General features: G+C 33.4%; 1 long non-coding RNA gene across 1 annotated transcript in view; it reads right to left on the bottom strand.

Annotated features, from left to right (window-relative positions):
• Positions 1–3728: 3728 nt before the first annotated feature.
• The window catches only part of LOC114276963 (uncharacterized), a 55032-nt gene continuing 30766 nt past the window's right edge, over positions 3729–27994 (bottom strand). The window contains exons 4-5 of the long non-coding RNA XR_014347175.1: positions 4218–4288; positions 3729–4110 (exon numbers count right to left, since the gene is read on the bottom strand). This is a non-coding gene — a long non-coding RNA (uncharacterized LOC114276963). The remainder of the gene's footprint in view (positions 4111–4217; positions 4289–27994) is intronic.

Here is a 27994-nt window from a genome sequence, read left to right as displayed (position 1 = left end):
ATTCAAATGGAAAAAGCACAAACAACTTCTAAATTAGATCAAGAAAAATATTAGGGATCTCAAATATTTTATTAATATTTTTACTAAATGTTTCATATGGGTATGAGACCCATACTATGTGAATCTCGTATGAGTCTCACACCCATGTCAGATATTTGATAAAAATATTAATAAAATATTTGAGATCCTCTACATTACTCTTAGACCAAAGAGTGTAAAGATTCTGAGCTCGTTTGGCATTGGTTAATATAGTCGACTTTTTTGTATTGAAACTTTTTTAGTCTCGTTTGATTGTTGTTTTAGGGTTTTTTTGAATTTTGTGGAAAAAAAAAAGAGTATAATGATTATAGGTAAAAAGTAATATTTTGTCTTATTAATTTTTGTAGTCAAATTGAATTTGTAATTCCAATCAAAAAAATTTATTTTTTTTCAAAACTTATTATCATCAAACACACAATTTGAAATTCAATTTAAAAATTATTTTCAAAACTTATATTCAAATACACAACTCAAAACAATTCTGAAAACTCAAAATTAAATTTCAAAACTCTATTTTTAAAAAACATTAAAATATTTTTTTTAATTTTGTCTTTTAAAATTATTTTTAAAATCATTTGAGTGTGAAGCCGTGTTTTGAGTTATGAATTTTGAGTTGAGTTTTGAAAAATCAAAATTTGTTTGGTTATGAGTTTTGAAAATAATTTTAAGTTGTATTTTGAATTTTTTTTGGATTTTTTTTAAATATTTAAATATATTCTTAATTTTATTTTTTTAGGGTAAATATTTTATATTTTAAATGTTTATTTATTGAATGTGCACTATATTTCATACATTTGTATGCTGTATTTTTTATTTTAAATATATATTTTTTATTTGAGATATTTTATTTTATTTTATAAATATATTTTTAAATATATATATATTTTTTTATGCGTTTGGTTACGATTTAAGTGTGGTGTAGAGTTTTGAAAGTACTGTAGAGGTTCAAATTATGTGTTTGGTTTTGAGTTTTGAAAATAATTTTTGAATTGAGTTTTAAGTTATATGTTTAGTTACAATTCGAGTTTGGAGTTGTATTTTAAATTAAAATATTTACAAATAAAATTTAAAAATATTTAAATAAAAATTATATATTTAAAATAAAAAAATTCTTAAATATTTTTAATATTTTAAAAAATAAATCTCAAAATATAACTCAAAATTCAAAAACTTAAAACTCAAAATACAGCTCAAAACTCTTTTCAAAACATTTTTTAAAACTATTTTTAAAATTCATAATCAAATAAATTTTTTCTTTTCAAAACTCAACTCATAATTCCACGCTCAAATTATAATTCCAAAACTAGACCAAAAAAAAACATAGACCATATAGTCACGGTGATGAGCTCAATGATTTTCTTACCATTTAAATTCTTGGTATATGGTCCCACTATTATTCCGTCTAGGAATAAAAAATATCTATTGAAAAATTTGTTTAAGTATACATTAATTCAAATGTAAAAAGCACAAATGGCTTCTAAATTAGATCAAAGAAAATATTAGGGATCTCAAATATTTTAACAATATACTTACTAAATATTTTACATGGGTATGGAACTCACACTATATGGATCTCATATGAGTCTCATACCCATGTGAAATATTTAATAAAAATATTAATAAAATATTTAAAATCCCCTATATTACTCTTAGATCAAAGAGTGTAAAGATTCTGAGCTCGTTTGGCATTGACTAATATAGCCAATTTTTTTGTATTTAAACTTTTTTAGCCTCGTTTGATTGTTGTTTTAGGATTTTTTTGACTTTTGTGAGAAAAAAAAAAAGTATAATGATTATAGGTAAAAAGTAATATTTTGTCTTATTAATTTTTGTAGTCAAATTGAATTTGTAATTCCAATCAAAAAATTTTATTTTTTTTCAAAACTTATTATCATCAAACACACAATTTAAAAATTATTTTCAAAACTTATATTCAAATACACAACTCAAAACTATTCTCAAAACTCAAAATTAAATTTCAAAACTCTATTTTTAAAAAAAATTAAAATATTTTTTTATTTTGTCTTTTAAAATCATGATTTGAGTATGAAGTCGTGTTTTGAGTTATGGATTTTGAGTTGAGTTTTGAAAAATCAAAATTTGTTTGATTATGAGTTTTGAAAATAATTTTAAGTTGTATTTTGAATTTTTTTTGGATTTTTTTAAATATTTAAATATTTTCTTAATTTTATTTTTTTAGGATAAATATTTTATATTTTAAATGTTTATTTATTTAATGTGTACTATATTTCATACATTTGTATGTTGTATTTTTTTATTTTAAATATATATATATATATATATATATATATTTTATGCGTTTGGTTACGACTTGAGTGCGGTGTGGAGTTTTGAAAATATTGTAGAGGTTCAAATTACGTGTTTGGTTTTTAATTTTGAAAATAATTTTTGAATTGAGTTTTAAGTTATATGTTTGGTTACAATTTGAGTTTGGAGTTGTATTTTAAATTAAAATATTTACAAATAAAATTTAAAAATATTTAAATAAAAATTATATATTTAAAATAAAAAAATTTCTTAAATATTTTTAATATTTTAAAAAATAAATTTCAAAATACAACTCAAAATTCAAAAACTCAAAACTCAAAACTCAAAATGCAGGTCAAAACTCTTTTCAAAACATTTTTTAAAACTTTTTTCAAAATTCATAATCAAATAAAATTTCTCTTTTCAAAACCCAACTCATAATTCCACGCTCAAATTATAATTCCAAAACTAAACACAAAACATAGACCATATAGTCACGGTGATGAGCTCAATGATTTTCTTACCATTTAAATTCATGGTATATGGTCCCACTATTATTCCGTCTAGGAATAAAAAATATCTATTGAAAAATTTGTTTAAGTATACATTAATTCAAATGTAAAAAGCACAAATGGCTTCTAAATTAGATCAAAGAAAATATTAAGGATCTCAAATATTTTAACAATATGCTTACTAAATATTTCACATGAGTATGGAACCCACACTATATGGATTTCATATGAGTCCCACACCCATGTAAGATATTTAATAAAAATATTAATAAAATATTTAAAATTTCCTACATTACTCTTAGATCAGAGAGTGTAAAGATTCGGAGCTCGTTTGGCATTGACTAATATAGCCAACTTTTTTGTATTGAAATTTTTTTGGCCTCGTTTGATTTTTGTTTTTAGATTTTTTTGACTTTTGTAAAAGAAAAAAAAAATATAATTATTATAGGTAAAAAGTAATATTTTATCTTATTAATTTTTGTAGTCAATTTATCTTTTTGTAATTAATTTAACCTCAATATGAATGCCAAACCAGAGCTCTACGAAAAGTCGAAATCAGAGCCTATCATAAGAGGTGAGTAAGCATGAGAATTTAACTTCCGAATTGCTAAAAAAATAAAACAAAATTATAATAAAATTTCTACCATTTTTTAAAATTTTTATTTTTTTATTTTTTTCGGGTACATGATGCAACCCCATCCCACAAAATCATCCATGATTGTGCATAAAAAGAATATAAAGACAATATATTAACATAACATATACACAAAATATAATAAACGATTAAAATCATCACAACAGAGTTCGAAATGGAGCCATGAGTCCGGACTATAAATTCAAATTTTCAGTACAATATATTATATATGATGCTGGTTTTAATGTATGGCTATAGAGCTATTTTACTATTTTGGCGTGTTTCACTATGCTCCACTGTGCTTTGATGGAAACACTAAAACATCAATATTTATTTCTTCTCCTTTTTTCTATCAATATTTCACAAGTTTTTCATTCCAGTTCCCCTCAAAACAAAAACATTTCAACTATTCCAATGGAAAGAAACTGAAATTTTGTTCCATGGATAAAATAAACTACATAAATTTTTTTGATGAATAATAAAACATCAATATTTCACAAGTGTTTCATTCCAGTTCCCCTCAAAACAAAAACATTTCGACTATTCCAATGGGGAGAAACTGTAATTTTGTTCCATGGATAAAATAAACTACATAAATTTGGATTACCTCATGCTCCAACCTGAGAGACAACTTCTTATCACTTCCCGTATGATTGCCTGGGAAAAAGCACAAAACAAATGAAATATATGTCAACTCAAAATTTAACAAATAAGAGGGAGGGGGGGTGGAAGACGCAAAAAAGACGAATCACAAGTTGTCTTACAAGAGTAAGCTTCAAGGCATCCTTTGATGGTACGCTCTCCAAGATTTACATGACTTAAGAAATCATTTATACTGGATGACATAACAAATTACCACTTACTATACAAAGGAAACGGAACAAAAGTAATAAAAAAAAAACTAAAAGAAGAAAAAAAAAAAAATATGATAAGAACATAATACTGATCAAACCGCATGAGGGACTGTACCCAATCAAGTGTATTAGCATGCTTCTGCTTAAAATATAAGTTTAACAATTACCGATCAAGAGGAGTGTATTCCAAATACTTCATGATAAGTGTATCAAATGAAAACAATGACAAGAATATGGATGGTGCCGATCTGTACTAAAGATCTTCCCAGAGATTCTGCATTCAAAATAAAAACCCCTGAGCACAAAATCATAAGCTTTTGCAAGTTGTAAAAGTCAAACAAAACACTGAATCAAATTGGCCAAACCTATTGGTTTTAAATTCCCAAAAACCGCACGATAAACACGCCACATTATGTGAATACATTTATGGAGTATGGAGTGAACTTTAACTAGTTAAAAAGTGCAATAATCTCAATATTATGGGGGCTGTTTTGTGCAGCTTATCTGAGCTGTTTATAACATTTTTTATTCTGGAGTTTGTGCCAGACTGTTTACTACAACATCTGCTTACAATTTATTAGGCAAAAGTAGCTTAAATAAGCTTTTAAAAAATAATTATTATATAAAAGTTGGAGGATGGGTGCATTTGGTTTCTTCTTTTTGATTAGCAGCTTTCAGCTTACAATAAGTTACACCAAACAAGCCCTATATGTCAATTCCTAATGCTTTCTCTTAATAACACCCCCACTCTCTACTTGAAAGAATCAAGTATGCTACCTATGGTTTTATCAAACACAATTGTAAAAAGCAACAAGTAGTTGTTCAAACTACTTCAACTTATGTGGCATCCATCAAAACAACCACGGCTATGTTAAATATTCTAGGCTTCATGAACAAGGATGATACAGTTGATGTTTTTATTGTTTAAAGATATGAGCAATGCTACACAATACTCACATTTGGTAATTCTTTTAAGGTCTATAGCATTTTTGTAAAGATATCTATTATCTTAAGCCATAGTCGAAAAATCTCAATTAATGCAATATCTATCAACTCATTCAAGGAGTAAGTTAAAAATCCATGGTCTTATCAAGGCAGAAATGTGGCCTTTATAAAATTGAATTATGTCGTGAGGCAAGTAGCAGACAAGCAGTCAATGAACTTTCTCTATAACTATAATTACATATACAAAGAAGCTCCTAGAGAAATTCTATGACTCCCGTCTTTTCAGCATGACTCCTAGAGGAAATAATTTATTTTAGTAGGTGGTATCCAACAAAGAAACCATATTTCCCCTTTTCTTACCGATTCCACCAAACAACTACTTGGCTCTTTCAAGGATATTATGGAGGAGTTAGTGGTAGAGGAGACCTTCTATAACACCCATAGGCCACGTTGTAGGATGAAACCTTAATGATCACATTAAAATCACCTACAATCAAGAAAAAGAGCTACAAAGCACGGACACTTCTAAGGCGGTGTGTTCGTGTCAGAAATGTGTTGGACATTGACACTCATCAGATATTTCCCAACACATGTCGCACACAAGTCCAAATGTGTCATTTTATTTATTTATTTTTTGACCCAAACACGCTATGGACACTTGGGCGACACATATGACCATTGCTACACATGAAACACATTATAAGTTTGGCCAAAATGACTTAGAAGATACAATGATAAAAGAAAAAACAATATAGATTTATACTTATTAATTGTTCCTCATTCAAACTTTTAAGAATTAGTATCCGTATAAGTGATATGGTCATATATCGGTTGATAATGGGCAATATAAGTTTATCAGCCGATATATTGGTAAATAATGGTATTTGGAAGTCCAAAATCCCGATACATATTGGCCGATACGATATGACAGTCAATATTTAAAACCATGGTATTATATTGCATTTTATCTTAATTATCTTTTAATGAGATACTCAAATATATGGCACATAATAAACATAAAAAAAAAACTATATAATTTGTGCATGTCCCTCATGTGTCATATCCTACATTTTTTGACAGTTGTCATGTCGGCATATCAGTGTCATATCGTATGTCCGTGTGTTGATATCCCATTGTCTCCTACTTTAGTCTCTATGCTTCTTACTAAAAGAGGGCTAGGCTTTGGTTCTTAGGTTTATAGTTGATAAGACAAGGGTAGAGATTATAGGTGGAATTAAAAAATAGTTGAGGTTTACAACTCACCAAGAACCAAAAGGAATAGCTTGTGTGATCTTCCAGGCAGATCCACGATTCAAAGAGTCAAAATGTTGGGTTAATATGGGTTAGAGAATAATAATTTTTCACAAAAGCTATGTTTACCTTCAAAAAAAAAAAAAAAAAAAAAAAGAAGGAAAAAATAGAAGAGAAGAGAAACCTTTAGAATCTTTTGAAGTTCTTCCAAGGTATTAAGGAACAGTAAGCGCCACCAATAACGGTGGATTTGACATGATTGTAGGGTGTAGCAGTCGTAGCGTAATGTTAGTGGCAATCGGAGGAGCTATAAATTTTTTATTTGTTCACAAAAATTTTGAAAAACTTACCGATACTAATACACATTTTTATTTCATAATCACATTTAGTAGGATAGTTTTTGGTGGATTTTCTTTAATTTTTAAAACATGATCCTATATATATGTACTACTTTTTACACCAGTTTTAAGTAGCTTTTTTTTTTTTTGGACATATATATTTTTTACTATGGATAAGCCTCCCCCCCTCCCCCAGTTATGGGAAGACCAAAAAAAAAAAAAAAAATTATGAAACCTGTTTAATATTAAAATGATAAGTCTCATAAACATAAGTTCGTAATACAAATGCCAACGTACTAATGTGAAAATACATAACATGATATCCAAGTTTTGTCTAACAAATTTAATCTGAAACCAAATAGATATAAGCTAATAATCAATAGATATAAGTAAATAATCACGTGATAATGTAAAGGAAGTTTGTTGATTAATGAGCAAAATTAATGAATGATTGAAATAAAAGAGAACTAAGTTCATTTAACCTTGAAAGCAACTCAAAATCTTCTAGAACTTGAGGATTAGACACTTAGTATGTAGATCTAAGGTTTCAGCATAAGTTATATGTGTCTTTTCTATATTAAAAAATAAAAGAATAATAAAAAGCATCTTATATACAAAGTCGGTTGAAAACAGAAGTTTAACGGCCATAATGGCACTGTAACGGCGCTATATCAGCATTTCTTAGTTATCTGTCAACAACTTTTCTTTTCATACATACCAAATAGTCATTAGATTCCTCCAATTTTCATCAAAATCAACGGTAATAGGAAAACAGCGAAATTCAATACATTTTCCTCGGAATCTGTACTCAATTATAAATAACCCAAACTAATGACCGGCCAAAACTTTTAATTCCATAATTCGCACATATCTGAATACTTTCATGGATATTTGGTTCAAAACTTCAAATCCATAACCAGAATCCTCATGAAATAAAACCATAAACAACAAAAAATCACAGTTCTGAGGTTCTCATAGATCTAAATCCATGTACATCAAACAATAACTCATGACATAATACGATTCAGTAACAACTAGGTTCTACAATCGATTATATAGTGCAGACAAATTTGAATCGATATAGCAAATTTACCCGATAAAAATTAAGAACCAAACGAATTGATTGAGAAACGCTGGTTTTCTGGTGGAACCGAACGATCGATCTGTGGATAATTTGAACCCTAAATTCAAATATCTCTCTCTCTCTCTCTCTCTCTGATTTTTAGATACCAATCGAAGTGACCAGAGATGCGAAGAGGTCTGCAACAATAGCTTCATCTTTTCAGGCTGCTCCGCTCGTGGTTTCACCGTCTGTCCCAATGCCGATGCTTAATTAGACAAGAACTTGGTTACTTTTGCTTGTGACATCAAACCATCCAAAAACATAAAAGTAAAATATCTCTATTTATTTATTTATTTTTTGAACCAGAAAAAAGGGCTCTGTGGTGTCATCACAGCCCCGTTGGGCCCTAACCCCGGGTAATCGGTTGCCGGCTAGGAATTAACCCCTACCAAGTGAGGGACCTACCACCAGGGCACCAATGGAGGGTAACCCCACGCCGCAGCAGAGGCCAGGGACCGAGGGGAGTAAAGGCATTGCTCACAAGGAGTGATCTCAAATGTCCCTCCCAGGAATCGACCCTGATTCCTCGGCTGGGGAATGGGCTGTAAGAATTTTTACAATATATGGCTTAATGTGGCTTATTTATGATTATACTAGATTCATCTCATTAAGGAAGATACATGTACATCAATTAGATGGTGACTAATTATTGATGAATGCACCTATATATAAAATATATAGAAGACTAATGCTAATGCACATTGAATGTGATGGATTCATTATGAATGAATCTTAGAGATGCACATTCAATGTGATGGATTCATTATGAATGAATCTTAGAGATGCATTATGTATCTATTATGAATATGTAAGATACATTAATCTTATCTAATGAATTCATTAATATAAAAGATGCATTATGTATCATGAATGTATAAGATACATTAATCTATTTAATGAAGTTCATTGAATGAATGGTTCTTTAATGGGAAGAATATTAGTATAAATAATGTAAGGTCCCAAACTATACTCTCCATCAAAAACTTAAGTTGTCACCACAAGAAGGCTCCCATCGCCTAGAGAGAGAGAAGTGGTTTGAAGATCTTAGACAAGTCAAGAGCTTAAAGATCAAGGTTTTCCATTCAAGGTTTCTCTTTCTTGCAAGAGGATTTCATACTATCATGGATCAAGGTATGTATTTACTTAAGTTGTATTGTAGAAATTCATATAGTTTTCATGTATAGAATTGAATCCTTAATGGTTTTTAGTTTATGTTCCGCAAAATTTTCTATCAATTGGTATCAGAGCGAGGTTCTCAATTCTGATGCATAAAACGTATAAGTATGAATTTCATTTTATAATGATGTTTGGTGTAACAAGTGCAAAACCTTGATTTACACTTGTCCAATTTTATTATTTTGTCCAATCTTTTATTCTATTGATATTAAAATAAAAATTGAAAATTATTGAACAAGTGGTAATTAAGATAATGTTTTATGCACTTATAATGTTTTGTTACACACCTTATGAGTTGAAACATTGTTGATCAGCCCAACAGAGGTTCAACACTATGTATGTTTGAACAACCGAGATGATTAGTATAATAAATATAGCAATAAGTTTTTCTGCCCAACGGTGATAAACTTCTCTCGTGCTTTAGTTAATAAAATAAAATAAGAGACATTGAGTTTTTCTGCCCAACGGTGATAAACTAGTTATGGTCTTAATGATTATTTTATTTTATGTTGTTTATTTTTATTAGTTATCTCATTTACTTTTATGAATTGTTAAAATATATTGTTATTCGGCCCAACGGAAGGATAACTTGATTTCGTATCTAACTAATTATGTTTTATAGTTAGATATATTTAACTTGTGGTGTTATTTTTATGAGATGTGAAAAATAGTTTTCTTGATTATATTATGTAATGGATATTATGTGTTTGCAGCATTGAATCCTACTTCCATTAATAGTTACTTGTCTGGTATTGAAGCTTTGAGTGGAACTAATTTTAAGAAATGGAAGGAACAAATTGGAATTGTTTTGGGAATTATGGATTTAGACTATGCATTAAGAGAGCCAGCTCCTACAAAGCCTAATGATACAAGTTCTAAGGAACACATGGCTTTATATGAAAAATGGGAACGCTCTAATCGCTTAAGTCTAATGATAATGAAAGGCTCAATTACGCCTGCAATTCAAGGAGCAATTCATGTTTATGAAAGTGCAATGAGCTATATGAAATCTATTGAAGAACAATTCATTGGAACTTCCAAATCCCTTGCTAGTACTCTCATGATTAAAATGATGACAATGAAATATGATGGTTTGAGTGGTGTTCGTGAACATATCTTAAAGATGAATGACATGGCCTCTCAATTAAAGGGAATGGACATGGAAATTTCTGAAGGTTTTCTTGTTCATTTCATTATGACTTCTCTTCCTGTGCAATTTGGTCCTTTTAAGATCAATTATAATACGTAGAAAGATAAGTGGAAGATGAGCGAGTTAATTGCCATGTGTGTTCAAGAAGAAGAGAGGCTTAAAGCTGAAAAGCCTGATATGGCTCACCTTACCACTTTGGGTCCAACCAAAAAGATTTTCAAGAAAGGCAAAAGTAAGAAGAAGAAGAATGCAAATGATGAAACTCACAAGGCTAATGAAGAAAATAAGATTCGATGCCATTTCTGTTGAAAGAAAGGTCATATAAGAAAGGATTGTCCAGGTTTTAAAAGTTGGTTGGACAAGAAAGGTAACACTCAATGCTTTGTGTCTTATGAATCCCTTTTGGTAGATGTTCCACCAAATTCTTGGTGGATTGACACTGGTGCAAGTATTCACATAACAAATTCCTTGCAGGGATACCTTACAAGTCGGAAACTAAATAAAGGAGAACGAACCATTACGGTTGGGAATGGAATAGAAGTGGACGCTGAGGCTATTGGCACCCTTCGTCTAATTTTAGACTCTGGTTTCATTTTAGATTTAGTAAACACAGTTTATGTTCCTGTTTTTACTAGAAACCTAATTTCTGTTTCACAACTTGATTCCTATGGTTATGAATTTAAGTTTGGAAATAATAGAGTCTCTTTATTTCACAATTCTCATATAATTGGTTCTGGTACTTTATATGGTAATCTTTATTCATTGAATTTAGATTCCACTTATGCACAATCTTTTTTATCCTTTAATGTAAACGACTTGGTAAATAAAAAGAGAAAGCGAGTGAATGAAAATTCATCCATGTGGTGGCATAAGCGCTTGGGCCATATAACAAGAGAAAGGATGGAACGTCTTATTAAAGATGGAATTTTAAGTTCACTTGATTTTTCTGATTTTAGTACTTATGTGAATTGCATTAAAGAAAAATACACAAAGACAAAGAAAAAGGGTGCTACTAGGACTACTGAATTATTAGACACAATTCATACTGATATATGTAGTCCTTTTACTGTTCCAACTATTTCTGGACATAAATATTTTATTACTTTTATTGATGACTTTTCTAGGTATACTTATGTGTATCTTATTCGTGAAAAATCAGAAGCACTGAATATGTTCAAACTTTATAAAGCTGAAGTTGAAAATCAACTTGGCAGACGAATTAAAAGTGTAAGACCTGATAGAGATGGTGAATATTATGGTAGATTCACTGAGTCGGGTCAAAATCCAAGTGCTTTTGCTTTATTTTTGGTTGAGAATGGTATTGTTGCTAACTACACAATGCCTGGTACACCTGAGCAAAATGGTGTAGCTGAGCGACGAAACCGTACTCTTTTGGACATGATGAGAAACATGATGAGTAACTCTTCTTTGCCAGATTACTTGTGGGGTAAAGCTTTAAAAACTGTTGTACATGTTCTTAATAGGGTTCCGAGTAAGGTTGTGCCTGTAACTCTTTATAAGTTGTGGGTTGGTAGGAAACCTAATTTGAATTATTTACATGTATGGGGTTGTCCTACTGAAGCAAAAATTTTCAACCCACAAATAAAGAAATTAGACCCTAGAACTATAAGTTGTTATTTCATTGGATATCCTGAGAGATCAAAGGGTTTTAGATTCTATTGTCCCACTCATAGCACTAGAATTGTTGAAACTAGAAATGCCGTATTCTTAGAGGATGAAAACATTAGTGGGAGTATGAATCTCAAAAATATTTCTTCAGAGGAAAATCATGATTTTACGCCTTCCACGATTATCCAAGAAAATGTTGTACCTGAACCTATTGGTACACAAGAGATTTCTCACATTGAAAAAGAAGTTGTCCCAGTTGCAGAACAACCTTTACGCAGATCACAAAGAGAAAAGAAACCAGCCATATCAGATGACTATGAGGTTTACCTGAATGAGTGTGATATAGGCTTGGAGAACGATCCTGTTTCTTATGCCCAAGCCATGAAAAATGGAAATGCAACTCAATGGTTAAATGCCATGAAAGATGAGTTAAAATCCATGAAAGACAACAATGTCTGGGAACTTGTAGAATTGCCTAAGGGAGCCAAAACTGTTCGATGCAAATGGGTTTTTAAAACCAAGCGTGATCCTAAAGGCAATGTCGAACGATATAAGGCCAGATTAGTTGCTAAAGGATTCACTCAAAAAGAAGGGATAGACTATACGAAAACTTATTCTCCCGTTTCTAATAAAGATTCCTTGAGAATAGTCATGGCCTTAGTAGCTCATTATGATTTAGAGTTACATCAAATGAACGTTAAAACAGCCTTTTTGAATGGTGACTTGCATGAAGTGGTCTACATGGACCAACCGGAAGGTTTTCAGGATGAAAGCAAGAAAAATATGGTTTGTAGGCTTAAGAAGTCCATATATGGTCTAAAACAGGCATCTCGACAATGGTATCTTAAATTTCATGAAGTTCTCACCAAATTTGATTTTAAGGATAATGTAGTTGATCAATGTGTCTACCTTAAAATCAATGGGAGCAATATCTGCATTATAATTTTGTATGTTGATGATATATTGCTTGCTAGCAATAATTTGGGAATGATACATGAGACAAAGAAATTCCTTACGAGAAATTTTGAAATGAAAGATCTTGGTGAAGCCTCTTTTGTCATTGGGATAGAAATTCACCGAGATAGGTCTCGTGGTATTTTAGGATTGTCCCAAAGAGCCTATATCGAAAAGGTTCTTAAAAGGTACAACATGCAGAACTGTTCAAGTAGTGTTGCCCCTATAGTTAAGGGTGATAAATTTAGTGAATTTCAGTGTCCCAAAAATAATTTAGAAAGGGAACAAATGAAAGAAATTCCTTATACCTCTGCAGTTGGGAGCATTATGTATGCTCAAGTTTGTACACCTCCTGACATAGCATTTGCAGTTGGTATGCTGGGTCGATACCAAAGCAATCCCGGACTTGATCATTGGAAAGCAGTTAAGAAAGTGTTGCGATATTTACAAGGCACTAAGGATTACATGCTCACTTATCAAAGAACAGACAACCTTGAAGTGGTTGGTTATTCAGATGCTGATTTTGCTGGATGTAAAAACACTCGAAAGTTCACTTCTGGGTACATTTTTATGCTTGCTAATGGACCCATTTCATGGAAGAGTCATAAGCAGACTCTGACAGCTTCTTCCACTATGGAGGCAGAGTTCATAGCATGTTATGAAGCCACATGTCATGCAGTATGGCTAAAGAATTTCATATCTGGTTTACAACTTGTTGATTCAATTTTGAAGCCCTTACAGATTTACTGTGATAATGATGTTGCTGTGCGGTTCTCCAATAATAACAAAACTTCAGAAGGATCAAAGCATATTGATATAAGTATCTAGTTGTTAAAGAAAGGGTTCTGAATCAGACTGTTTCCATCTCTCATATTGGTACTACACTCATGTTAGCAGATCCTTTAACTAAAGGTCTCACACTTAAGCTCTTTCAAAAACATGTTGCGCGCATGGGCTTAGTAGAAAGTTTATCATGTTTAGATTTGAAATGAGTGTATTATGTTATGTTATAATCATCTTCTGTTAATAATGATTATGTTTGTTGTTTTCATTCTTCATACTTGTGCACAATTTAGAAGAAGATGTAAACAACGGAACCGTTATAGATGAATTAGCATTAATCACCATTATGTTGCTAATGTCATCTCTGTGTTTTAAGATTCACTTATTCATGTTGATGGAAAATATTAACACTATAACCATTGTACAGTCTTGATTAATGTATAAATTACTGACTACAATGATTTGGTGCTAATAATTTCATTGAACATAATCTAATGGTGATGGTGCAATCTTCTGGTGGGAGAACGTTGGCCATATTATGATAATCTAGTGACGTAATATAATCATGCAAGCCAAGTGGGAGATTGTAAGAATTTTTACAATATATGGCTTAATGTGGCTTATGCATGATTATACTAGATTCATCTCATTAAGGAAGATACATGTACATCAATTAGATGGTGACTAATTATTGATGAATGCACCTATATATACAATGTATAGAAGACTAGTGCTAATGCACATTGAATGTGATGGATTCATTATGAATGAATCTTAGAGATGCATTATGTATCTATTATGAATATGTAAGATACATTAATCTTATCTAATGAATTTATTAATATAGAAGATGTATTATGTATCATGAATGTATAAGATACATTAATCTATTTAATGAAGTTCATTGAATGAATGATTCTTTGATGGGAAGAATATTAGTATAAATAGTATAAGGTCCCAAACCATACTCTCCATAAAAAACTTAAGTTGTCACCACAAGAAGGCTCTTATCGCCTAGAGAGAGAGAAGTGGTTTGAAGATCTTAGACAAGTCAAGAACTTAAAGATTAAGATTTTCCATTCAAGGTTTCTCTTTCTTGCAAGAGGATTTCATACTATCATGGATCAAGGTATGTATTTACTTAAGTTGTATTGTAGAAATTCATATAGTTTTCATGTATAGAATTGAATCCTTAATGGTTTTTAGTTTATGTTCTGCAAAGTTTTACATGAGCCGCATCCTCCACTAGGCTACCAACCCTGGTGGTAAAGTAAAATATCTATATGATAATGATATTGATGATAATGATAAGTTTGATTGGGATGGATTGGAGTTTTGGAATGAGAAGAAAATGAAGATAAAATAATTGAAAACTTAAAGAAAAAGATGAAGAGAGTTGAATATAAAAAATGTGATTTGGGGAAAAAAAATTTATTTTAAAATTTAATGTGTATTGTCTTTCTTAATAAACTTATATTAGGGTATAATAGAAACTAATTATTATAAAATTTTCTTAAAGATTTTTTCTATAAATATTATACTTTTTTAGTGTATTTAGGTTAGGTGAAACTAAAAACTAATAATAATAATAAAATAGTAAAATTTTTGACTAAAAACACACACCAAAAAAAAAAAAAACCCTTAGTTTTCTGAAAATATTTGGCTCAATTTTTTAAAACCAAACAAGACAAGTCTGCAGATACAGGATCAATCATATAAAATATAAGTGGAGTAATTTGAATGAAACTATCATTTATAATGGGATCCACAATCTAATATGCATGATTAAACTTATTTTATATAGTTAATTATGTTATCAATTCTGCATGTAATCTTGTTATTTGATAAGGCCTTGTTGATTCTTTGGGTACGAGTAAGGCTTTGGTCTTAATATTTAGGACAAGACCCAATATATTTAAACCAATTGCGTGAGATTGAATGTAGATTTGTGAGTAATATAGGTCTCCTTTGAGAAGTTAGCTATTATAGTTAGTTTTTTTTACTTCTTAATTATTTTAATTTGGCCAAAAAAATTGTGTTTGAAAAGATAAGTTTTTTTTTTTTTTTTTGTAATTGATTTGATAAATTGTGAGAGAAAAAATGAAATGATTATGAATCGAATGTGACAAATTATTTTATTTTTATTGACTATTTTAATCTAAATAATCCTTCCCAAATAGGGCCATAGTTGATGTAGTGACAAAATCTTTCAACCTTTTAGTCAAGTCGTGCTCATCAACCTAAAATTGAGTCAAAAAACCTCATCCTCCTCTAGATGTTAAAAATTTTTTTTCAATGTTTTATTTATTTAGTAAGGAAGAGTTATTGTTGAATGGGGAAGCATTTGTATAATTTGAGAGCAGAAATAGTAAAATGGTTATGCTCTATTTCACATATTATTTTTTTGTTGGACAATCTTCATTGTATTAAGAATAAATAATATTTGTGTATTTAACAACAAACAAAAGAAATAAAGAAAGAAGAGAGACTTATGTATTTATTGAACAAAATTTTGATTAAGTCCAGCATTTAACATTGTGTCCTTAAGACAGATTCGTCCTCTTCACGGTACTTTTAGATTGTGGACGTCTATCTCTCAGAATAAAATGATCAATAACAAACAGTAGTAATACTACCACTACAACAAAAAAAGTCTTTGGTGATAAAAACGTATGACAAAAATAGGATTACATGTTTTAGAGATGAAAATAGGATTTCGTCTCCAATTGTACTATTTTTAAAGAGGGAAATGAAATTTTGTCATTAAATGCTTAAAATCAATAAAACAATAGGCGACGAATTTTTTTTTTGGTCTATATATTTTTTTTCATCACAAAATAAATTCTCGCCCTTGGAAAGTTTGGTGGGAGATTTGGGTGCCAATTTGGTGACGAAAATTTTCGCCACCATTGTAAAAATTTTCCGTGAGGAAATAACTTCGTCTTCTATAGTTTTATTATTCAAAACGACACCGTTTCATGTTACAAGTGAGAAGCCCTATTTGTTTGTCCAAATCAGTTCCTATCTTGCGAAGCCCTCTTTGGGTTAGACATGAGTACCTATTTAAATCTGTTTAAATGGATTTTTCTACCACCATTGCCAACGCTCCATCACCACCACCAGTTCTGTGGCCATAGATCCATTACCACCGCCGCTACTGCCGCCCCCACCTCTTCTCCACTTCCATCACCACAACCGCCATAACTCCACAACCACTGTCGCCGTTACTCCACTACCATCGTCACTCTACTACCACCATTACCTGTCCTTCACTACCACTATGACGACTCTACCACTGCTACCACTCACTCTTTTCCACCACCACCACCACCACTGCTGTTGCCACTGCCGCCACTTCACCACCACTACCATTCCCTCTCATCCACCATCTTCACACCACCATCGCTGCCACTACACCACCACCACTACCACCATCACCTCTATACTACTTCCACCACCACCACTACCACTACTATAGCCGCTGCCACCATTTCTCTTCTACCACCACCGCCTTACTTCACAACGACCACCACCACCATTGCTTACGTCGCCACTCAACCTCCACCGTTGCCTCTCCACTACCACCACTACTCCACCTCCACCACCTCTTCTCCATTACCACTATTGACACTCCACTACCGTTACCACTACTGTTGCCGCTGCCACCACTTCACCACCACCACCATTACCTCTCATCTATCATCTTCACACCACCATCGCTGCCACTACACCACTACCACTACCACTACCACCATCACCTCTATACTACTTCCACCACCACTACCCCACCACCACCATTACCACTACTATAGCCGCTGCCACCATTTCTCTTCCACCACCACCGCCTTACTTCACAACGACCACCACCACCATTGCTGCTGTCGCCACTCAACCTCCACCGTTGCCTCTCTACTACCACCACTACTCCACCTCCACCACCTCTTCTCCATTACCACTATTGACACTCCATCTCTGCCCAACCCATTTAAAACCATTTATTAAATACGTGGGTTTATCGATTCTGTTTGTTTCAATTTTCGAAAACTATTTTTCTAATTTTTAATTCATATTTTTTGAATTTTTAGTGAAATATTTTAATATTTTAATAATTATTTATTTTTTTTACTTTTTAGATACACATAATCCAGATAAACTTTAAAGGTATAATATTTATGAAAAAAATTATTAAAAAAATCACCATACACAAAAAATTCTAAAAAGATACGAAAACTCAGTATATTTTTATATATATTTATTGATTTTTTTAATATTTGTTCACAAATATTTTACTTTTTAGATGTATTTTAAAAAAATGTATTTTTAATTGATTAAAATATTGAAAAAATTCAGTAAAATAAAAAATACTGGTTAAAAACTTAGAAAATAACCTTTAAAAACTAAAACAAATTTTTAATACAAAATTTATTTTGACTTGTGCAAACCCATCCATTTGCCACGTCTTTATAAAAATCTATATAATAAACAGAATGATTTTTGAAAATCTATAAAAAAAATCTATATAATTTTTTGAAATAAATAAAATGTATCAGGACATTTTCAAACGCTCTGTGCTATGTGTTCTCTCTCCCAAACACTTTGTGCTCTCTTCCACCCAAACACTCTGTGCTCTCTCTCTCTCTCCTACCTACCCATGTCTCCTCCCCATTCCCTCTTTATCTCTATCTTCCTCTCTGTTCTTCTTCTTTCATACCCTTCCTTTTCGCTCGCTCCCGATGCTGCTCTCCAATCCTCGATTTCTGCCTCTCCCCTTCTCTCTCACTCGATTTCTGCTTCTCCCCCCTCTCCCCTTCTCTCTTTGTCGGGCTGTGTCTCTAACTCAGCTCGCAAGGTAAGTCTTTTTTCCCGCTTCAGTGTTTTGGTTATTTTAGGGCTTTGTTAAGAATCTAGATGTTTGATGGGTTCTATTTTTTTGAACTGTCACAGGTTTCTAATTCAACCCATCTCTGCCAATAGCAAGGTTAGGGCTTTGCTTCTCGCTTCAAAATTCTTTTTCTATTTTTCTTCGTATATCCAATTTTGTATGTTGCTCAATTTTGTTTACTTCAGCCATGTTTGGTAATGTTCGTTGTTGACCACCGCACAACAACCCATCTCTGCCAATACCAAGGCCAGGGCTTTGCTCTTCTCTTTTCAAAATTTTTCTTCTATTTTGCTATCTGTATTTGTTTTTGGCTGTCCAGAAAATGTAATTTGTTTACATTTTTTGCAGAGTATGTAATTTGTTTACATTTTCTGGAATTGGATTGTTTTACTATGAAATTTTTGAGAGGGGTTCAAGTGCCAATTAATTGAGGGTTATTGCCAATTAATTTGTTTCTTTGCTTCTATTTAAATTTTGAATTCCTAAAGTAAGTAGTAATCTATTTTCTCTTTTAAAAGGGCATATATGGGAAGAAGTGAGGGAATTCAAGAACACAGTTTATAAGAAACCAGAATTTTTTCTCAAGTTTGGTCTATTTTTTAGATGGGCCCCGAGCGTCGATTTACTCGGGTCAAAGTGATAACGCGTTCTATGCCGCGTTGTGATTCACGTGGTATATTTGGTTGCTCAAAACCATTACCGAGTGAATGGGAAATTGAAGCCAAAGTGTGCTTCATGGAAATGGAGTTTTGGTGGAAATTCCTTAAGGTTGTAAAATGGCTTGTCCCACATTGATTTGGTGGAAAGTTTTGAAAGGGTTTATAAGGCATGGGTTTGGTACTTGGGGTGTGCCCCAAGGGGTACCCAAGTGTTTTAGAGGGAGAGGTTATGGCCAAAATGGGCTAGACTCATTGGACCAAAAAATCATCACACACGTGCGTACGCCGCCGCCGCCGTCTGTTCGGTCGGGCGGGCTGGGCCTGGGCTTGAGCGCGGGTGCGTGGTGTGTGGTTGGGTTGGGCTTGTTCGGCCCAATACTAATCTTTTTGGGTCAAAAATATTTGAATTTATTTTTATTTTTTGGTAAAATAAAATCCATAATTCAAATTAACCGGAAATAATCTGGTTCGGTTTTTTCTGTACATCCAAATAGGGCCCTTCCGTTTTTTGAACCCAACAGCTCTAAATCTGTTTGAATTTCAAACCAAACAGTGCCTAAACAGTTTGTATCTGTTTAATTCAAATTGAACAGGTACAGTACCTGTTTAATTCAAAATGGAAAGCCACCAATCCATCTATAAATAGACTAAGCCCCCCCATTTGGAAATAGACTCCAATTTTCGTACTCCATCTTCTGCTATAAATTTATTCTTCATTTTGCATTTAGTTCTTGTTACAGAGAGTATAAACACTTAGTGTGTTCGACGAACGAATAAATTGTAGTGCTGCTTTTATTCGTTGATAGATCATTTTATCTGGAGAGATAGACGTCCAGATTCTAAAAGCACCGTGGAGAGGACGAATCTGTCTTAAGGACACAGTGTTAAACACTGGACTTGATCAGATAGTTATTCAAAAGAAATTAACCAAGTAAGTTGTTTAATTTTTATTCCGATTTTAATTTTGTTTGTTTAATCAGATTTTAATTTTGTTTTTGTGACAAAATAAAATCTGTTTTTTATTTATTTATTTTTATTTTGAGTTTGATTTTTGTAATCAAACAAATTCTCTCCTTTTCTTTATTTCTCTATATTCTTGTTGTTGTTTTGTACACAACAGAATTTATTCTATTTAAATACAGTGAAGATTGTCTAACAATCTTAAGACAAATTACTTTTTTGGTATCTTCATTGTATTTAATTTTCTGTGTTTTCAAAGTAATATTCTGGTTGGAAAAATAAATAGTGATTTATGCTATTTGACAGATAGTAGTAATATACTGTCTCTTTTCTTTGACAACTAGTAGTAATATACCGGTGTCATTAACAATTGCAGAATATTATTTGGTATTATAGAAAATTATTGTGATATTTTATTTTTCTAGTTTTAGTAACAAGGAAAATAAAATTATTTTGTTGTTATAATTTATTTTCTGGTTTTAGTAACTACAAAATTAATTTGTGTTTTAATTTTTTTTGATTTTTGTATAAGAGATTATGGCTATTACAACTAAAATTGCATCTGGCAGTGGTACTCCTGTTGTTACACCTACATCGGTCCCTATCCATAACCATGTTCATGTACCAATCAATCATGGAGAAAAACCGAAAAAATTTAACGGTACCGAGTTTAAGAGATGGCAACAGAAGATGCTGTTCTATCTTACGACTCTTAATTTGGCCCGGTTTCTCCATGAAGAGGCTCCAACACTTAAAGAGGGTGAAAGTGATCGGCAAGTTGTTGCCGCTGTAGATGCTTGGAAACATTCAGATTTCCTGTGCAGAAACTACATCCTAAATGGCCTTGACAATATGCTGTATAATGTATACAGTCCTCTGAAGACAGCAAAAGAATTGTGGGATTCTTTGGAGAAGAAATACAAGACAGAAGATGCCGGCACGAAGAAATTTGTCGTCGGTAAATTTCTGGATTTTGTCATGGTAGACTCCCAAACGGTAATATCTCAAGCTCAAAGTTTTCAAATAATTTTGCATGATATTCATTCAGAAGGTATGTCTCTTAGCGAGTCATTCCAAGTCGCTGCTTTAGTGGAAAAGTTACCACCAGTTTGGAAAGATTTCAAAAATTATTTAAAACATAAACGCAAAGAGATGACCATGGATGAGTTGATTGTAAGATTAAGAATTGAGGAAGATAACCAAAAGGCTGAAAAGAGGAATGGGAAAAATCCCATTGAGTCCAAGGCTAATGTGGTTGAACAAGTTCATAAACCACATAACAAAAAGAGGAAGTTTACTGGAGATGGTCCTAAACAAGGCGACAACAATGGCAACAAGAAGTTCAAAGGAAAATGCTATAATTGTGGCAAGACTGGACGTTGAGCTTCTGACTGCCGCCGCCCTAAGAAGGATCATGGAAGTACAAGTAAGAAGACCACCAATCAGGCCAATGTAACAGAATTGGATAACATCTCTGACAGAGTGAATGACATCAACCTCTCTGCTGTGGTGTCTGAGGCTAACTTGGTTGGAAATCCCAAAGAGTGGTGGGTTGACACTGGAGCAACTCGTCACATTTGTGCGGACAAGAAGATGTTCACTACCTCTAATGAGGCTGCAAATGGTGAACAACTTTTCATGGAAAATTCTTCTACTTCTACTGTGGCTGGACAAGGAAAAGTTATCTTGAAGAAGACATCAGGGAAAGAACTGACTCTCAACAACGTACTGCATGTACCTGACATCCGGAAGAATTTAGTTTATGGTTCTTTGTTAAGTAAAAATGGTTTTAGGCTTGTCTTTGAGTCTGATAAATTTGTATTAACAAAGAGTGGTATGTATGTTGGTAAGGGATACATGAGTGATGGTCTCTTTAAGTTGAATGTAATGACAGTTGTACCAAAAATTGCTATGAATAAGAATAACACATCTTTTGTTTATATTCTTGAGTCAAATTTATGGCATGGTAGATTAGGACATGTGAATTTTGATGTTTTGCGTAGATTAATTGGTTTAGATCATATACCAAAGTTTGAAATTAACCCTAATCATAAGTGTGAAATTTGTGTAGAAGCGAAACTAACTAAGGCTCCATTTAAATCGGTTGAAAGAAAAACCGAACCTCTAGAATTAATTCATACTGATGTATGTGATTTAAAATTTATTCAAACTAGAGGAGGCAAAAAGTATTTCATAACATTTATCGATGATTGCACAAGATATTGTTATGTTTATTTACTTAGAAGTAAAGATGAAGCCTTAAAAATGTTTAAACTCTACAAAACAGAAGTTGAAAATCGACTTGGTAAAACCATTAAAATGGTTAGAAGTGATAGGGGTGGTGAATATGATGCACCATTAAATGAATTTTGTGCACAACATGGCATTATTCACCAAACTACAGCCCCTTATTCTCCACAGCAAAATGAAATTGCTGAAAGGAAGAATAGAACCCTCAAAGAAATGATGAATGCTATGTTACTAAGTTCAGGTTTACCACAGAACTTGTGGGGGGAAGCAATATTGTCTGCTAATTATGTTCTTAATAGAATACCCCACAAGAAAACCAACAACACTCCTTATGAATTGTGGAAAGGTCGACCGCCTTCCTACAAATACTTAAAAGTGTGGGGGTGTTTGGCAAAAGTTGAAGTTCCTGTTCCTAAAAAGACTAAGATTGGACCAAAAACAGTAGACTGTGTGTTTATTAGTTATACTCAGAATAGTAGTGCATATCGGTTTCTGACTTATAAATCAGAAATACCTGATATAAATGTGAACACTATTATAGAGTCAAGGAATGCTGTGTTTTTTGAACATGTCTTTCCTTACAAGAGAGGACAGGAATTAAGTTCACAGAAAAGAACTTATGATTGTACACAAAGTCAAGAGACTAATGACAATCAAACACAAGAGACTAGTAATAGTCTCGACCAACAGGATTTAACTAATGATGAACCAAGACGGAGTAAGAGAGCGAGAACATCAAAATCCTTTGGTCCAGATTTTCTGACATACTTGTTAGAAAATGAACCTCAAAGCTTTAAGGCAGCAATGACAGGTCCTGAAGCACCTTTGTGGAAAGAGGCTGTTAATAATGAAATTGAATCCATTATGCAAAATCATACTTGGGAATTGGTGGATCTTCCACCAGGTTCTAAACCTCTTGGATATAAATGGATATTCAAGAGAAAAATGAAAGCAGATGGTTCAATTGACAAGTATAAAGCAAGACTTGTTGTTAAAGGTTACAGACAAAAGGAAGGTCTGGACTATTTTGACACATATTCCCTTGTGACAAGAATAACATCCATTCGCATGCTTATTTCTATAGCAGCGTTGTTTAATTTAGAAATACATCAAATGGATGTTAAGACAGCTTTCTTAAACGGTGATCTAAATGAAGAGATCTATATGGAGCAACCCGAAGGGTTTGTAGTATCAGGACAAGAAAAGAAAGTTTGTCGACTTGTAAAATCCCTTTATGGATTAAAACAAGCACCTAAGCAATGGCATGAAAAATTTGATCATGCAATGCTTACTAATGGGTTTAAGATAAACGAATGTGACAAATGCGTCTATGTTAAAAACACTGACCAAGGATATGTCATAGTTTGTCTTTATGTGGATGACATGCTTATCATTGGAAGCAGTCAAAACATGATCAAATCAACTAAGCAGATGCTTAACAAAAGATTTGATACGAAAGATATGGGGGTCGCAGATGTTATATTAGGAATGAAAATTACTAAAACATCTGACGGATATGCATTATCTCAATCACATTATATTGAGAAAATTCTTGGTAAATTTATCAAGGATGATATGAATTTAGCTAGAACACCTGTTGTAGGAACCCACATTTTATGTCTTCGTCATGTTCATGAGCATCTGTATGATTATGACTTGTTAAGCTTGCATGTGTATGTTTGTGACTTGTTCCGCTTAAGCAAGTGTGATCCATGCCTTGTTTTGAAGCCTTGTGATTTGTCTAAGTGTAGTGTGCTTGTCTTGTTCCTTCCTTGATGTGAAACTTAGGTCACGCCTTGCCTGAGTTATGCTAGCCGATGTTATTCCAAGCCAAGGTCATCCTCAGTCTAGAAGTATCTTGGAACCCCTTGTTGACCTCCGTCCTCACCTTGACACATTAGCCGAGATGTTACCTTGCACCCAAGTGATCTCGTCCTGGAGTGGTATGACCTAGACCGAGGTGTGGCGCATCTAGGCCAAGATGTGGCACAGCTTAGTCAAGTGTTGTCCTTCCTAGCCGGGGTCATTGTCACCTTAGTTGCCGAAGTCCTTCTGTTAGCCGATGTCACCCCTTGCCGGAGTGCCATTCCGTGTAGCTTGTTAAATACGCCTTGTTATTAGCCGATGTCATTGCCCCGTCAGAGAGCCCATACCGCTTTACTTGTTGAACACCCTTCCACCATGCTTTGTCTGGTCTGTCAGCCACCTTTTCAGGGAAACCCAACCAGTCGCCGCCACGTGTCTCAGAAGAGGGTTAACCCCAGAACCGGGTAAAGAAAACTATCATTTGGTATCATAACCTTGCCTTGTAGAGAGAAACTCTAGGAGGAAGAAGGAGTTTTAGAGTGAGGAAGTAGATCTTCAAGCTTGATTCCTAGAGATCGAACCGTTAGATCCGTGTTCTAAGGTTAGATTCTTGATCTGCTCATGATGTTCTCTATGTTCATGTTATTGCATTGCATGATCGGATATGATTTGTAAGCCATGCATCGTTTTGAAGTTCGATTTTAGAAAGAGAAAATGACATTCATGTGTTCTTCAAGAAAGTCTTGTTTTGATCCGAAAGCTTGCATAAAGAATCATGTTTTTGTGTTTATTTCCGCAAGAATTCCAAGTACGGGTACCCAGGTCCATGTTTTCAAACTCATAGCATGAAAATCCCAGATTTGTGATGACAGATTATGATTGAGCATTCATATTTTTTTCATGTTTTCACACTCATGTTCTTCATGTTCATCAGCAGAGGGAAACCCAGAGTTTCCCGACCTCTTTTCCTTGCATGTGGCCCTCGGGAACACACCTCGGTGAGGAGGTGTGGAACCTCGGCCTAGACCTGGTTGGTGCCCAGCATGTTTTCCGAAATCAATTGTGTACATACGAAACTTGTTGAAGGTGCATTCAATAGGCTTTGCCACGTGTTTGTAGGACTTGGGCTTGTCTCGACCCCGACGTTTGAAGAAACTATGTGAGTGGTATTTTTAATAAAGCTATGTTACACTTGCTTTCATAAATCTCGTCTTGCCTTGTTTTGAAAAGCACTTGATCTAGCATGAATGACTATCCCTACTTGTATATTAAGCACTATCTTGTTTTGATGACATTTCTTGAAAGTCCTTAGTTGCAGGGGACTATAATGCAACTGCACTCTTGTCTTGAAAGTCCTTAGCTGCAGGGGACTATAATGCAACTGCACTCTTGTCTTGAAAGTCCTTAGCTGCAGGGGACTATAATGCAACTGCACTCTTGTCTTGGAATTGTCATCACCCCCTTGTATTAAGTAGATGTAATAACATCCAAAGAACTTGAAAGGCCGGCAATGAACTTGATTTCCCCCTTGATTGTAAAGTATGCTATGTATTGTTTTGAAAGAAATCTTGGATATCAATCATGCAAAACCTTTATTTCTAATATCATTCACTGAGTACCCAAGCTCACCCTCTCTATATATATGTAGGTGATGAGCAAGAAGGCAATGAGGCCTAGACGTGTAGCCGATGTGTTTTTGGGATGCATTGCCGACGTGTTTTGGATTAGCATTTTGTACCATCTTGAAGATTATGCTTCTTAGTCTATATTCCATGTGTACTTGTATATGTCGGCTTGAGAAGCCTTTTGGTCAAGATGTATTTTGTATCTCATTCCCTTATTGTATCTAACTTGTAAGACTTGTAAAAATGCATGTCATTTCATTGGACTTAAGCACGGCTCTCATGGACTATTTAGATTCTGTATATATATATATGTTGCTTCCGCACTTGTAAGCCCCATATTTTATACTCTGATTGTGTGTGATTCTTGTAAGTCGGCCTTCGGTAATCTCGGATTACTGGCCATCACGGCACCAAACTACTAGGGGCGGTTTGGGGGCGTGACACCTGTAGACGTCAATCTTTACTTATCGAAAAATAAAGGTGTTGCAGTGTCTCAGTTAAAATACTCCCAAATCATTGGAAACCTGATGTACCTAATGAATTGTACTCATCCTGATATAGCTTATGCTATCAGTAAATTGAGTAGGTACATTAGTAACCCCGGAGAAGACCATTGGAAAGCGATCATTCGGGTTCTTAGATATCTAAGATTCACCCGTGATCATGGTTTGAACTTCACTCGATATCCAGCAGTACTTGAAGGTTATTGTGATGCAAATTAGATATCGGATACTAAAGATTCAAAATCCACAAGTGGATATGTCTTTACTCTAGGAGGCGCTGCTGTTTCTTGGAAATCCACAAAACAAACATGCATCGCACGATCCACAATGGAATCCGAGTTCATTGCTTTGGGCAAAGCAGGAGAAGAAGCAGAATGGCTTCGTCACTTCTTAGAAGACATTCCAATGTGGCCAAAACCTGTGCCAGCTATTTGCATTCATTATGATAGTCAATCTGCAATAGGTAGGGCACAGAATCATATGTATAATGGTAAGTCACGACATATTCGTCGTCGATATAATACCGTAAGGCAATTATTGTCAAACGGAATAATCTCAATAGATTATGTAAAATCTAAAGAGAATATTGCGGATCCGTTAACAAAAGGTTTGACAAAAGAGCTAGTGTATAGTTCATCGAAGGGGATGGGCTTAAAGCCTATTACATAAGAGTTGTCATAATGGTAACCCTACTTATATGACTGGAGATCCCAAGAACTAAGTTCAAAGGGACAACTAAGTTATGTATGGCTCACCAGAAATCACCAAAGGATTAAAAATTCCCTACCCATTCCTATGGTGAGAGTGATATCTGCAACATATGTTGTATGCAGGGGTATAAGGATAAGCTTTACTTTTAATGATTACTTATATCTTGATTAAGGTATAAAATCAAGACGAGTATAAGGAGATACTCACAATAAGAATCACCTATATGAGTGTTGAACTGGGGCCGGTTTTATAAGAATGAAAATGCTAAATTCTCTAGAAACACTTATGAAAACCAGGCGCGTTCAAGGCCAAAATGAACACAACAGTGAGAACCACGATGTGTTAGAAGATATTTTGTGTGAAATCTATTGTCTTGGCTTACACAAACTGCTGAACAATTCAAGGCATCGCGTCCATTGGTTAGCCAGTAAGTTCGATAGGTTATCACTAAGGAAGGTTCAAGGCCGAAAACTACCTATCCTGATGCAAGATATTTTCGACTTATACTCTTTCATTAAAGTCTGCATATTGTTGCATTTCCGTTGTCATCAAATTCCATTCATGTGGGGGATTGTTGGAAATGGTAGAAAAATTCTGGGTAAAACCAGAATTTTTTCTTAAGTTCGGTCTATTTTTTAGGTGGGCCCCGAGCGTCGATTTACTCGGGTTAAAGTGGTAACGCGTTCTATGCTGCGTTGTGATTCACGTGGTATATTTGGTTGCTCAAAACCATTACCGAGTGAATGGGAAATTGAAGCCAAAGTGTGCTTCATGGAAATGGAGTTTTGGTGGAAATTCCTTAAGGTTGTAAAATGGCTTGTCCTACATTGATTTGGTGGGAAGTTTTGAAAGAGTTTATAAGGCATGGGTTTGGTACTTGGGGTGTGCCCCAAGGGGTACCCAAGTGTTTTAGAGGGAGAGGTTATGGGAAAAATGGGCTAG

The sequence above is a fragment of the Camellia sinensis genome, chromosome 12 (assembly GCF_055761805.1).
Source record: "Camellia sinensis isolate YWXY chromosome 12, ASM5576180v1, whole genome shotgun sequence".
Lineage (NCBI taxonomy): Eukaryota > Viridiplantae > Streptophyta > Magnoliopsida > Ericales > Theaceae > Camellia > Camellia sinensis.
This window is presented reverse-complemented; position numbering and strand designations above follow the sequence as displayed.